The following is a 9612-nucleotide window of genomic DNA, read 5'->3' as shown; positions in this document are numbered from 1 at the left end:
CCAGGGAAAGATCCCCACAGACGGTCCCGTATCCCCGAGGGCAATCGCGAACAGGGACAGAGACTCAAGTATCTCAGGGGGAACTGGTTATGGAACCCCGAGATTTTCCCTCGCAAGCTTCCAGTGAGTGGATGTACCATCACCAACAGGAACCGGAAGGGTCCAGAGAGGCGTATCCTAGTGGTTCCTCGCTCTCCTCCCCGGACGAGGCTACGGCCCCGGGGGACGTCCATCCTCTGGACGATCTCAAACAGTTTCAAGAGCTGTTTAAAAGGGTGGCCTTCACGCAAGGCATCCAGACAGCAGAGGTGCAAGAGAAACACCATAAGCTCCTCAAAAATCTGAGACCTCCGGCCTCCTCCAAAATAGCAATACCGCTTGACGAAGCAATCTTGGAGTCCGCCACTATGATATGGCAGACCCCTGCGACTATTCCGCCTGTCCACAAGAGAGCGGATAAGAAATACTTTGTGCCGATGAAGGGCATGGAGTTCCTGTTCAGCCACCCACAACCAAATTCCTTGGTGGTAGAGTCGTCGCAACAAAGATCAAAGACATCTCAATTCAAGACAGGGGGAACAGACAAAGATGCCAAGAAGCTAGAGCTGTTCGGCAGAAAGGTCTACTCCTCCTCCACACTACTGTTGCGAATGGCAAATTACGCAGTGTATCTAGCAAACCACAATTTTGACAACTACACTAGGTTAACTTCCCTCATGGACTCTCTTCCAGAGGACAAGAAACCGGTGCTCAAGGCCATCGTGCAAGAAGGCTACGCGGCCTTGAGGACGGGAGTTCAGATCGCCCTGGATGTTGCGGACACAGCAGCATGCTCCACAGCTAGGGCAGTGGTGATGCGAAGGGAGTCCTGGCTCCAGACTTCGGGTATACCGAGGGATCTGCAGGCAAAGATCGTCGATCTTCCCTTCGACTCGCAGAAGCTGTTTGCTGAATCAACTGACTCGGTCCTTCATTCCAGTAAAGACTCAAGAGCCACACTTAGGACCCTGGGGATTTACACCCCTCCATACAGAAAGAAAAAGTACTACCCTCAACAAAGACGGTACCAGTACCAGCAACAGCGTCCCCAGTACCACAGGGGTTACAAGCAAGGGTGACATCAACAGCACCAGCAGTTCAGAACTCCCAGGCGACGTTCCCAACAGAGCCGTGCGTCCTCGGGGCAGGGCCAAAGGCCACAAGTTTGACACACAGATCCAGGGCTGCGCCATCACTACCATCGCACAAGGTCATCCGAAGCGGTTATTCCACCATCGCCTCCGACCATTCTACGACCAGTGGCAAAGGATCACCATGGACAAATGGGTGCTGGAGATCATAGCCACGGGATACGCCATCCCCTTCCAGTCGCTCCCACCGCCACGACCTCCACCCAGGCCTCACCTCCAGGAGGCCTCCCACGTAGCGAGGCTCAAGCAGGAGGTAGACCATCTCATGCTCATAGGGGCAGTGGAAAGAGTGCCGGAGCAACTGCAAGGGAAAGGGTTCTACTCGAGGTACTTCCTCACGGAGAAAAAGACGGGAGGCTGGAGGCCCATCTTAGATCTTCGAGGCCTCAGCCGGTACCTGCGCAAGCAACACTTTCGGATGATCAGAATCGCCTCCATCCTTACAGCACTAGACGATGGAGATTGGTTCGCAGCCCTCGACTTACAAGACGCGTATTTTCACATAACTATCCATCCGGCTCACCGACGATTCCTCCGGTTCATGGTAGGCAAAGAACATTTTCAATACAAGGTCCTAAAGGTCCTACCGTTTGGCCTCTCCTTGGCCCCCAGAGTCTTCACCAAGACCTTGGCAGTGGTGTCAGCCTACCTGCACAGACGGGGGTATTTATATTCCCGTATCTGGACGACTGCCTACTCAAAGGGGCCTCGAAGGAGGAGGTACTACGCATGATACGCGTCACAGCAGGCATGTTCTCTTCACTCGGCCTGGTTATCAATCTGGCAAAATCAAAGATAGACCCCACACAGGACATAGAGTTCATAGGGGCACGCATAAATTCTATTACAGCGAGAGTGTATCTGCCAGAGACATGCTTTCGGGCCATCGGCTCCCTCGTGCAAGTCATCACCTTCAGCCCTACAGTGCCAGTTCTGACGTGCTTACAGCTGCTGGGCCACATGGCAGCAGCGACGTTCGTAGTACAGAACGCCAGGTTACACATGCGCAGCATGCAGCACTGGCTGGCGAGCGTATACAAACTGGCAGCACACACCGTTCACAGGGTGGTGTCGCCCACAACAGAGGTGCACAAATCCCTGCAATGATGGGTAAACCCCAAGAACTTGCTAACGGGTACCCTTCCACCAACCACAAATATCGGTTTTTCTTACTACAGATGCCTCCCTCATAGGGTGGGGAGCACACATGGGCGAAGAGGTGACGCAAGGGCTGTGGTCCTCCACGGAGCAGTCACTGCACATAAATATACTGGAGCTCAGAGCAGTGTTCAACGCCTGCCGACACTTTCGAGACCATATACAAGGCAAAGTAGTCGGGATCAGTACAGACAATACCTCCACCATGTTTTATATAAATCGGCAAGGAGGAGCTCGGTCCCGTGCCTTATGTGCGGAAGCAGTCCAGTTGTGGAACTGGTGCATCGCCAACAATATAACCTTGAAAGCCTCGTACTTACCAGGCGCTCACAATGTGCAGGCAGACCAGCTGAGCAGGCGTTTCGCACTCATGCACGAGTGGCAGATCCGTCCCGATCTGCTACGACCAATTTTTCACGCATGGGGTTTTCCCCAGATAGACCTGTTTGCCACTCAACACGACAAGAAGTGCCCACGATTCTGCTCCAGGGCAGGACTGGGACGGGGGTCCCTGGGGGACGCATTCACGATCTCTTGGAGGGGCCCCCTGCTTTACGCTTTTCCTCCCACAGTGCTGATCCACAAAGTCTTGCAGAAAGCCAGGAGGGAAGGAGCCCGAATGATCCTGATAGTCCCAACGTGGGATCGACAGCAATGGTTCCCCCTACTCCTGCGCATGTCGGACCGTCCACCGATGCCCCTTCCGGTGGCGCCGGATCTGCTCACGCAAGCCCAGGGGTCCATAGTGCATCCGCACCCCCAAGGCCTGCGACTACAAGCGTGGTTAATCCATGGCTCAGCTCCCTAGAGAGCACATGTACGGAGGAAGTGCAACAAGTCCTAGAAAGTAGCAGGAGGACTTCCACCAGGAAGACCTACACGCAGAAATGGACTCGCTTCACGGCATGGTGTTCTACCAAACAGCTAGCCCCCCTTTCGGTGCCTATACCTGTAATATTAGAGTATTTACTGGGCTTCAAGAGAGGAGGACTCTCACTATCCTTGTTAAAGGTCCACCTTGCTGGCATTTCGGCGTTCAGACACAAAGAGGAAGGGTACACGGTGTTCGCCCATCTCATGGTTACCAGGTTCCTCAAAGGGTTGGTAAACCTGTACCCCCCTCGGAAACTGCTTCCACCTTCGTGGAACTTGGACCTGGTGCTTAATGCGCTAATGGGACCACCGTTCGAGCCTTTGGCCCCGGTTTCCCTCCGCCTCCTTACGATAAAGACGACCTTTCTTCTCGCAATCACGTCAGCTCGCAGGGTGAGCGAGCTTGCGGCAGTTATGGCAATGCCACCCTGCACTGTTTTTTCCAAGGAGGCGGTAACCATACAGCTGCAGCCAGCCTTTGTTCCTAAAGTTTCTTCTGAGTTTCATATTAACGAACCTATTGTTTTACCCTCGTTTATCCAAAGCCTCATAACTCTAACAAAGAGGCACGCCTACACCTCCTGGATGTGAGGAGGGCGCTAGCCTTCTATATAGACAGGACCAAGTCCTTCCGGAAAACGGATAGACTCCTAGTCTGTCTCGCTCCCAAATCGAAAGGAGAAGGTCTCTCTTCGCAGACAATCTCGAAGCACATCGTATCCTGCATAAAAATGTGCTACGAACTCAAAAAGACTCCTTTACTGGCCACGCCCAGGGCTCATTCCACTAGGGCGGTGGCGGCATCAACAGCCTTTTTCAAGGGCGTTGCGCTAAAAGACATTTGCAGAGCAGCGACCTGGTCATCTGTTAGCCGATGGCCAAGGATGTTTGGTGAGGTGCCAGCTATGCCCGTTTTATACCATCCGTGACTTTAACCGCTAGGACTCACTGTCCCTTCGCGGCGGGCAGCCCGGGCCAGGCTGACGGATGCCCCAAGGTCCTAAACACCCGTGACTTTAACTGCTAGAGCTCAGAGCCCCTTCGCAGTGGGCAGTCAACACTGACTGACAGGTGCCCCAATGGCAGCACTAAGAGCCTTTCCACACCCGTGACTTTAACTACTAGAGCTCAGAGCCCCTTCGCAGTGGGCAGTCAGGATTGACTGACAGGCGCCCCAAGAGTTTGCCCCGTGGAGGCGGCACAACTCAACGCTAGGCTCTTAGTACTCTCACCTAATGGCCAGGCTTTATAGCCAAAACGGCTGAGGTTCTTTAATTGTGTTGGCTGCTTTACAGTAACCCAGAGAAACAAGTCAGGCTTATGCACAAACAGTTACCAAAATTTATTAAACTAGATTCTAATCATGTGGTTACAAAATTGCTAGTGCCTACTTATTTAAATGTATAGATGTTACACACACAAACAAGTTACAAAACTGAAGCCACGATCCCAAAGAAAGAAAACAAAGTATAGAGCTCTATTTCAAAATATGTGTACACTAAAGATAGGCGATCAGGTGTGGGTGCTTCTTACCCTCCTTGCATCTCTCGATTCCAGTGGTGCCAAGCCAGGATCGGTCACTCAATTCCGCGGAAAGACAAATAAGGGACAAGGCTTAGGGACCCTTTTAGCTGCAGAAGCCTTGGGAGGCTGTCACTTATCTGACCAGCAGATAGATAGTGAAAAGCACTCAAAAATCATGGTGCTGTAGGTCCCATACTTATACCTCTGTACTCCTTTATTCTCTTTCTCCTTTCTTATGCCAAATTGGGGCTGGTCTGTCTGGGCGACGCCAGCTCTCGCAAGAGTAGTTTACACTTGCAAGGGAGAGAAACAATAAGTTTTGACTACTGGACATTCCTTTTATTAGGGTAAATATTTTCCCACCTAGGATGTTGGTGTGTGTGCATCACGTTATTTAGTAGGGGCTAAGAGCCATGTCTGTCACAGCTTCTCTGTTTGCTGTGAGCCTAATCGTTGTATATGTTCCCAGAAGCACATTGTAGCAGCACACATGTGCTTTCTCACAGCTTCAAAGGCTGTGCTGGAATTTATGTTAAGTGCCCTGTTGTTTTGGCTCCCTTGTTTTCCCAGCAATGCTGGTCTGAGAGGGGGCTGGCTGTCTGGCTACATCATCCTATGACACTTCGCCAAGCACTACGCCCTTCACAGGGTATTCCAAGAGGATACCCAGCTCTCGACAGCGGTCCTCTCGGGGACAAGCTGTACATGATCCGATTACCCACCTCCTATCTTGGGTTACTGCTGGGTAGTCACCTAATGTGGAGCACCCACGGGGACACTCAAAGAAGAAAGAAAGGTTACTCACCGTAGTAACGGTGGTTCTTCGAGATGTGTCCCCGTGGGTGCTCCACTACCCGCCCATCTTCCCCGCTTCGGATCTCTGTTTAGTGTTTTGCAGGAGCATCCGAGGCGGTTGGTCAAGGAACTGGCAGGGACCGGATTGCGCACGTGGCCAGGAGCGCGCAAGGGAGCGGCGCACACCGGCGCATGCACGGTCCGGCAGAAACTGCTTGGAAGATCCGATCTGTGGCGCCGGGCGAGCCCGACACCTAATGTGGAGCACCCACGGGGACACATCTCGAAGAACCACCATTACTACGGTGAGTAACCTTTCTTTTCTGGGCACAGCTAGAGCGATCAGTTCAGGGTATCTTTGCTTAAAAACCAGGCTACTTACAGCCTCAGGTGGGATTTCCTTCTCACTAAAGCAATCAGCCATAGAAGTACCTCTGCCAGCCTCCTGGTCAGCCAGAAGCCACACAAGCAAACCCATAGACTTCTCAGCTCCTGTACTAGTCCAGACCAACAACCTCAAACTTAGGTGAGAGGTTCTTAAACTTGTTTCACCAACTCCAAACAGATTCTTCTGGGCCCCAAAGGGTCCAGCCACAGTCCCCAGTCAATATATACTTGGATCTTACCCAAATCTCCATGCTCACCAATCCTTCAGATCTAAATAGCTAAAGGTTTATTAATAAAAAAGAGAGAACAGTGTTAGAGAGAAAAATTGTTAAAGCAATACTTTACATACATCAATCATAGCTATTCATGCAGGGTTATTTGTTATTTGCTATTTGTTATTTCACGTTATTTGCTGGTTCTTCAAAGTCTCTGAAAGTCAATTTCAGGCTATGTAGTTTTAGTTACTGGAAAAATGTAGATCTGGCGTGGTGGGGTCCACATGCTGGAACATGGACCCTTGGAGACAGGCACAGATACTAAAAGACAAAAAAAGTCCAAGATGGATACTTCTAAGTCCACCTCATGATTCTCTCCTTGTGTTTAGAGACTAAGCCCTTTTTTCTTCCCATCAGGCCCTTGAGGGTCAAAAGTCACCTGAGCCAGGTGAGATGCTGTGGCAAAATGCCATTGGTCGCTGGTTTTGCTAGTGTGCTCCAGTCATTTACATGGCAGATGGGATGATGCCTTGGCAGCCAATTTCAATTCCTTTGTTCAGACCAGGTCACCTGACCAGTGGGCTTCATTCCATTGACAAGTCCCAAGCATCTGGGATGTGGATTAGACATCTGAGCACCTGGTTTCCACCTCATTGTTTAGTCCAAAGTCCTGGCCAGGGCTGAGTTCACACTTCCTATTGTGAAGCCTACCATTGAAACATTTTCTAATACAGCTACATAGCTAAAATCTATAACTTTACCCAGCAACATGATACAGACATATAAGTAGCATACATAAATTCAGGACATCCTCAGCTTTCATTAGACCCCCTCACATGGCCCCCCAGCACAATATTTGGGGCTAATAGAAACACTGGGCACATAAAATGGCTTCCATATCCAATATAAGAATCCAGTCGTGACAGTAGGGATTGGATTAAAGCAGAGGGCTAAGGGTGCCTTGCTTTGCGGGAGAGGGGATTGGGTTAAAGCAGAGTGGCACAGGGTGCCTGGCTCTGGAATATTACTCTTATTATCTGAAGTAAGTGATAACATTGCAATTAGTACAACTTCAATTTAGATTTTTATAATTACAACTGAAAGGGTTTAAAATGTACCAATTCTTTTTGAAAACAAAGAATAGAACTGCAGATTTGGAAGAAAGTAGTACACAGAAATCTGTGTCAGAAATCTTTGAGGTGGGAAAACCTATAGTGAAAAAAAACCACGGACCAGTGGTGGAAGTGGAAATTCTTGCAAGATAAGCAAGCTGTTACAATTCCAAATATCTTAAATCTGGGTTTACTGCAAGCAGAAGTGAACTCCCTTTGCCCCTTGCATGATTTACTGTGAGCTATTATCTAACTACAGTATGAAACCGTCTCTGTTGAAATGACGCCTTAATACAAGATGTTTAAACAAATGTGCTGCAATGGCAGAAAAAAATCGCGTGCCTGAAAATTGTGGGTGCTGGCAGTACTTATGATGTTTTTAAGTGGTATTTTATTTAAAAAAGAAAAAAAGGTTGATAAACACTGGTGTGGCAGGTTGATGTGAACATCCTTCCTTCTTGCTTACGAGACTATCCCCAGGTGCAGCATTTTCCTTGTCCTCATTTGCTCTCCAGCCCAAGGGTGAAAAGTAACTTAAAATTTCTCCTGGGTACAAATCTTTGTGTGTGCACTATTCTTAACAAAGGGGTTACAAAAAGAATATTTTGATTTATTAAGGACAGTCTGGTGTTCACGTGCATTGTGGCTCTTAAACTATTGATTTTGTAACTGAATTTGAAAAAATGGCTTTTCTTGCTATTTTGGTTACAGACCCCTGGGTTACACTAACATCCTTTAGAAGTGGTCTGGATAAGGTTTAGTCCTGCCATGAGTGCAGGGGACTGGATTAGATGAGCTCAAGGTCCATTCCAGTACTACAAGTCAATGAATTTATGTACCAGACAATGAATTTATAAGCAGACAATTTGCTTTGTACAGAGCCTGACTGTTGCTCACAGCCTGACTTTTACTAATTTTACTTTAATGCATCAGGGTCTGACTTTTGTCGACTTTACTTCAGGCTTTAGACTCTGTACCAGGCACCATGCTTCAGAATCTCTTTTACATTGGCTAAGTTGTAGTGGAGAAGCTGGATGACAAGTCCTGGTACAGGAAATCCTTGAGAAGCATGATTTCAATTTGCGCTTAACTCGTATTAACGCAAGTTAAGTGCAAATCGAAACCACCACCCCCCCGGGTCCCCTCCCAGCCTCCACTTCCCCCAGCTGGGGAGCCCCGCGTGCAGACAGATGCTTTTGGTGCAGTTTCTCCCAGCTGGGAGAAATGACACTGCAAGCAGCTATGTGCTCCCCAGCTGGGAGAAGACAGGAGCCACGTGGCTGCCCCCTCCCAGCTTCCCTCAGCTGGGGAGTCAGCAGCTGGAGCCAGTGGCCACACCACTTCTCCCAGCCAGGGGAAGCAGGCAGCTGGGACAGCGGCAGAGTGCTGCTGCTTCCCAGCTTTTCCCAAGTTGGGGAAGCCAAGGAGCAGCAGAGCTCTGCAGAGGTTCCAGCTGCCCTCTCCCCCAGCCAGGGGAATTCCAGGGATCTCCCCAACCCACTCCCTCCAGTTTATGCAAAATTTGGTTTATGTGGAGGTTGCCCAGGACGCTACTGCCGTGTAAATCAAGGGATTACTGTGTGGGACTGGCCATGGTACTAGACATCAGAGAATGCACTCTTGAAGCCCCATATCTACCTCAATGTCAGGTAATGGGGAATGATGTCCTCGTTGCTTATGTCTCTGCTGTACTCTCCAGAACTAATGAGGAGTTGATGGAAGGTCCTGGCTGAAGGAGAGTTGCCCCATGGAGTCCAGAAAGGACGGTACAAAAATGTCATTAGCATATAAACTGATTCTCTGTTCATCCCTGTTTAGAGTCATAGTTCAAATGGCTGAATGCTGACGTATGTGCAGGTTGCAGACCCCTGCCCTAGTGCAAGCCCATTCTTCTACTCCAAACACCTGGGAGCCCCACATTATCAAATAGCCCCAGGCCCATGGGAGAATTAATCCAGCCCTGTACACAATGGATGCACAAATGTTCCAGTCAGCTAAATTCTCCTAACAATCAGTACAAGTTCTCTTTTCCCCATGCTCTGTAGTTTCATGTTATACCTTTGGATGTTTAGGACAGTTCATTTTTGATAACTTTTATGTTACTAAAAGGAGTATGTTTAGCAGAAGGATATAAAGAAGTTGATAGTTTTAGATTTAAAAACGAACGATCAGAAAAGAATAGGGGTAGAGGAAGGGGAAAGTCTTTCTTCAGATACGAGTACAGATTGTACCTCCTAAAATACGTGTTCTCTGGTCCGGCAACATCTCTCCTATGGCAGGACCAGGGATGTTCCTGGACCACAGAGCCTAGCAGGAGGGCAAGCTGTGGCCTCTGTCCTCAGGCCATAGGAGGATGGA

This window comes from Carettochelys insculpta, chromosome 3, assembly GCF_033958435.1.
Source record: "Carettochelys insculpta isolate YL-2023 chromosome 3, ASM3395843v1, whole genome shotgun sequence".
Classification (NCBI taxonomy): domain Eukaryota; kingdom Metazoa; phylum Chordata; order Testudines; family Carettochelyidae; genus Carettochelys; species Carettochelys insculpta.
This window is presented reverse-complemented; position numbering follows the sequence as displayed.